The 5730-nt window shown below is 42.2% G+C and overlaps 1 long non-coding RNA gene across 5 annotated transcripts; it reads right to left on the minus strand.

The window, feature by feature from the left end:
- Positions 1–2592: 2592 nt before the first annotated feature.
- LOC136485313 (uncharacterized) lies at positions 2593–5216 on the minus strand. 5 transcript variants are annotated; one of them, XR_010766405.1, is made up of 5 exons: positions 5048–5216; positions 4762–4881; positions 4416–4471; positions 3594–3860; positions 2593–2919 (listed from the first exon to the last, which is right to left on the minus strand). It is a non-coding gene; the product is annotated as an uncharacterized lncRNA (long non-coding RNA). The 5 variants fall into 5 exon arrangements; XR_010766401.1 differs by lacking the exon at positions 3594–3860; XR_010766403.1 differs by lacking the exon at positions 3594–3860 and having other exon boundaries at positions 5045–5216.
- Positions 5217–5730: the final 514 nt, after the last annotated feature.

Consider the following 5730-nt stretch of genomic DNA (forward strand, 5'->3'; position numbering starts at 1 on the left):
AGTATCACAGCTTCTTTCCAAGCTAAATACCAAAGCTTGGAGATGCCTCATGAGCATAGCAAAGCTTCTGGTATGTAGGTTTTGGATGGTTATCACTTCTGAACTGAAAGCTTGTGGATGACACACAGTTTTGACAAGATCGCAAAATCATTAAGGTCCGGTTATTTTTTCTGAAGAGTTTCTATGAGATTCTAAAGCATCAATTGCTTGGCATCTCCTAGATGAATCCTTTGCTTTTAGCACCTCGACTCCTCTTAATGGATCTGCAAAGAATTTTGTGGAGCCTCGAAGTGGTAGGAAAGGGAATACTCAGTTGTGTTAGCAGAAGCCTAATCTAGATCCGCAATTTCTATCTCTCTCCTCTATCCCTAATATTGAAGAATGGAAGATATTTCTTGGTTCCTCGCTTTATATAATAGCCCTGAATGTGTGCCCCTTACAACCATGATTCATACCTGAGTCTGTGCATGGTTTCTAATATTGATGGAATCATACTCTCACTAATAATCATGTACCTTAAGTCTAAATTACTATTTGCAAATTCTTTGGACACCTAGGATCAATCTAACCAGGCGTGTGGAGATGCATGTCATTGTATTGCGTCGGAAAAAAATTATCAGCTATGTACATGCATATGGAAACTGGGAAACATATCAGTGGCTAGGGCCACCAGTGTCTGCACTGGTCTGTTTTGGTTAATTGAGGTTAGCTCAAAACTTGCTAGTCTCATGAACCCAAGGTCTAACTCTTGCACGGGCTGCCCAACCATATTTGTTCCACGGGATGTCCGTTAATTTGACCCACCGACTATATGTGATCACCTAGTGAGTAGCCTCTAGAAAATAGTTTCAGTAGTAGTGTCACATCCTTACGGAAAGATCTGATTGAGACACCCGCGTTGAGTGCCTCAGCAACAACCTATTGCTTGGAATGTCCATCTACTGTGATACTTGAGAAGAATACATGATTCCTGCATACCTTCTATTCCTAAACCTACTGCCACATATCAAATGTGCAACAGATAGTCATAGTTTTCATGCTGCTGTCGTTCTGACTTCCTCTGGACGACTGTGTGCACTACTGGATTCAGGTTCTTTGCCGAGTGCCTGAGGCACTCGGCAAAGGCCAGATTTGCACTCGGCAAAGCCTTTGCCGAGTGCTGGCACTCGGCAAAGAACACACGGCAAAAAATTGATCGGCAAAGCCCTCTTTGCCGAGTGTATTTTATCGGGCACTCGGCAAAGGCTTTGCCGAGTGCCCCGGGGACACTCGGCAAAGAAAAGCTACCGTCACGGCGCCAGGTCCCGTTGACTGGTCACTTTGCCGAGTGCCAACCCTGTAGGCACTCGACAAAGATTTTTTTATTTTTTTAAAAAAAATTCTTTGCCGAGTGCCAACCAGTGAGGCGCTCGACAAAGATTTTTATTTTTTTTTGAAAATTTTCTTTGCCGAGTGCCAACCCGCCAGGCGCTCGGCAAAGATTTTTTATTTTTTTTAAAAAAAATTCTCTGCCGAGTGCCAACCCGGAAGGCACTCGGCAAAGAGCTTTTATTTTTTTTTTGAAAATTTTCTTTGCCGAGTGCCAACCCGCCAGGCGCTTGGCAAAGATTTTTTATTTTTTTAAAAAAAATTTCTTTGCCGAGTGCCAACCCGGAAGGCACTCGGCAAAGAGCTTTTATTTTTTTTTGAAAATTTTCTTTGCCGAGTGCCAACCCTCCAGGCACTCGGCAAAGATTTTTTATTTTTTTTAAAAAAAAATTCTTTGCCGAGTGCAAACCCGAAGGCACTCGGCAAAGAGCTTTTATTTTTTTTGAAAATTTTCTTTGCCGAGTGCCAACCCGCCAGGCGCTCGGCAAAGATTTTTTATTTTTTTAAAAAAATTTTCTTTGCCGAGTGCCAACTCGGAAGGCACTTGGCAAAGAGCTTTTATTTTTTTTTTGAAAATTTTCTTTGCCGAGTGCCAACCCTCCAGGCACTCGGCAAAGATTTTTTATTTATTTTTTTTTTAAATTCTTTGCCGAGTGCAAACCCGAAGGCACTCGGCAAAGAGCTTTTATTTTTTTTTTGAAAATTTTCTTTGCCGAGTGCCAACCGCCAGGCACTCGGCAAAGTTTAAATTTTTTTTAATTTCTTTGCTGAGTGTTATAGTAACAGCACTCGGCAAAGCTGGAAAATCTGCTTTCTGGTGGCCCATTTTGCCAGCTTTGCCGAGTGTTGTGACCATGGCACTCGGCAAAGGGGTCCTTTGCCGAGTGCAACGCTCGGCAAAGTGACCCAAAACGGCAAATTTTAATTTTTTTTGCATTACATCATGACAAATAAATTCATACAATCATATATCACATATATATCTCATCCATCACATATATATCTCATCCATCCACACATCCATCCGCACATATCACATCCATCACAATATATATCACATATATAATAATAAGTGCTCAAGTCCATCCAAATAAATCCACAAGCTGACATATATATGCATATACGTGGCAAACCAACCACTAGCTGACATATAGCACTGTAAATTGTATTTTTGATATATTAGTGCTCACGAAAAAAGAATACATGCGATAAACATATAAGATACATATGCAAGAGACCAGGTCCACTTAATTCGAAAGGGTAATAAATGGTAGCAAAATGTACCAATAACAACATGATCACCCCATGAGTCCAATGGCTGATTAGATACACACACGACTTGAAGCTCAAACGAAATAAAATGTTTTGAAAAACCAGTTACAACCAGTAGACTGAACTAGCTACATTATATATTGCCAATTCTACACTTGAAATGATCCTAGAATAAAATCGCACATACAAAAGAAACCATACTTGATGCGCCACAAAGAGACAATGGATCCATTAATCGATAGCCATATATAGGGCCCAACATCACTCAGTAATCAATACCTGAAAAAGTTTGATCGCACAAAATAAGCTTAGATAAACGTTACATGAGGAGAAACAAAAAGTTTCAGGTACTCTACATGGAAACTTCAAATAAAATAATAGGATTCTAAGGATGGGCAATTGATGACCAGCAGCATGAAGTTATAATCTGAAAAAGTTCTACAAAAATGGAGTCAATTGGATATTATGATTAGTAGTTTGGGAGAGTTTTCTAGTTATGTCAATTAGCAATTTCTAATGCATCTGCAGAAATTTGATTATTCTTTAAAGCCAAACAATCAGTTAAACGTGTCTGTGCAAAATCACGATCTTAACAAAATAAAGTAAAATCACAATGGACAAAAAATTGTCCCTAAGTTAAACTTTCAGCTTTTTATGCAAAAAATTCAAGGTAAATCTGATAATTTTTGTGGAGTTCAGTACCATGGATGCTTCAGCAGAACTGCGAAAGTTTAACATGGTTGGGACGTTGGGTGTCAACAGTAACTCAGTTTTCTGTTGTTAATCATATTTGTGTGATAACTAGTTTGATGCTTTGATGTTCTATAAAACCAAGGAAAGGTTTGTGATCTTTGTTTTCTCAATAAACATGAGCAGCGTTAATTAGGATAGGTTCTTCTGCATCAAACGTGGGTGAATAACAGAAGTACATGGTTAGAAAGGATGCATGGTACCTTATAGTTGAATGTGTAATCTTAATGTTCTATATGTTGTGACGCCGACTGCAAATCGCAGGAGGTCAGGTTTGGTACAACCGTGCAATTGCCAAACTATTGCCCTTCTTTTCAACAATAAATTGCTTATCACTCTGAACCTTTAATATGCAAAACAAATGATAAGGTGGGTAGCTAGTGAATGATCAGCTGAAAGTGGCACTGAAAGAAGGAAGGCCTTATGACTTTCCTGTACAATCAGCAGGTGAGCCGCGATTTATTGGACTACTGCCAGCACAACCGTCAATTGAAATGGCAAATTAGAAAGTTAGAAAACAAACATTCAGATATTGGATAGATGGAAAGGAGGTAAATGTAAGGAAACAAAGAAAAACAGAAAGTGGCATTTTATTTTAATGATTTTGTTTGCAGACCCTATACGTCACTATTCTGGCATCATAATCTAGAAGTATGGGTTAAGTGTAGAAAAATACTGAACCTAGACTTACGTACAGGATTGACATCCCTGCAAGATAGGTGGCTTTTCCCTATTTTTTGCATGGTACAACTGGAACTGACACTAACATGTACTCAGTTCCAGTATATACACGAAGGCAATGCCATGAAAATGTAAAGTAATACTTAGAGCAATCAGATTTCAGAGTCAATTAGCCCAGCTGAATGCATCAAGCATATACATAGGAAGGGCATACCCTGAATTAATAAACAGGTAATAGTGCAATAGTATATAAACGTCGAATAGGCACATGGGTACGTGCTTTGAAGAAAAAATAGTACACTGCAAAAGAGATTGTGTAGCAAAAAAAAAGAATGGATTTGTACCTTCATCTTAGCATCGTGATTGGGGAACGTCGCTTGAGCAGACCTGATTAATGGATCTGTAGAAAAATCATGATGAGATAAACAGATAAGGACAATAACATGGATGCTTGTTATCTCTGCATTATTAATTCTGTGCGGCCACACGAAGGTCAGCAAAGACCTGTAGAAACACATCTGTGACCAACTCAGGATCCCTCCAGCACTGGTCATAACGAAATGCATCAAAATAGATATGCATGACAATAGTAAGGATCATTCAGCAGGATTACTACTGAACTCCATTCGTGATGATAGGTAAGACAACAGGGCATAGATGCATAATTTGGAAATACATAGGAGCCCTGACCTGACTTTGCATAGATGTCGTGCGATAAAAAATAGGGTCTCCATCGGTAAGACAGGCCTATAATGTTGATCTGAATCCATTCATATTTGATCATTCCCAATCCGCTTCAACGTTCGAATCCTGGAAAGTAGGTGCGGATTAGCAACCAATCCGTCCATACTTCATATAAGCTGAAGCAAAACAAATACTAATCGGACGTAGTTCATATAAGTTGAAGCAAAACAAACGGTGCCGGCGACGCTGGTTCACCGTGAACAGAGCGGGTGTGGGGACAGGGCAGTACCACCTGCGAGCGACGCAGAGGCATGGGCGGGGCCGGGTTTGAGGCCGGCATCGCATCTCACGGCCGCAGCTGCCGCTATTGTGGTCGTCGTGGCTGCGGCGATTGGAGGCGAGGAAGCAGAAGGAGACGGCGTGCTTCAGACGCAGATCGGGTAGGGGTCGCTGACCTCGACTCGTCGGCTAGGGGAAGACGAAGGTAGCGATGGGGTGGCGCTCTGCGGCGTGCGGCGAGCGGCGCGGGGAAGGGCGGCGGCGCGCGGCAGCGGCGGCGGCCCGGTGGCTGGCGGCGCGGCGCGGGGGCGGGCCAGCGTTGGCGGGCGGCGGCGCGGGGACGGCCGGGAGCGGCGGCGCGGGGGCTGCCCGTCTGTGGCTTGACTGTCCGGCCGAATTCGGTTAAGTGTCCCCACCCGCCCCTTTGCCGAGCGCCGGATCAGGAGGCACTCGGCAAAGAGGCAACTTTGCCGAGTGCCCAGATCTAGCACTCGGCAAAGATTTTTTTTTTGAAATGTCTTTGCCGAGTGTCCCTGTGGAGGCACTCGGCAAAGAGGAATTTTTTTTTAAAAATTCAGAATCCTCTTTGCCGAGTGCCATGCCCTGGCACTCGACGAAGTTTTTTTATTTTTTTTGTATTTTGCCTCCAAATTTTTTGTGCATCCCTTTTAAAGTAACAGGAACACCTAATTAGAA

This window comes from Miscanthus floridulus, chromosome 10 (genome assembly GCF_019320115.1).
Source record: "Miscanthus floridulus cultivar M001 chromosome 10, ASM1932011v1, whole genome shotgun sequence".
Lineage (NCBI taxonomy): Eukaryota > Viridiplantae > Streptophyta > Magnoliopsida > Poales > Poaceae > Miscanthus > Miscanthus floridulus.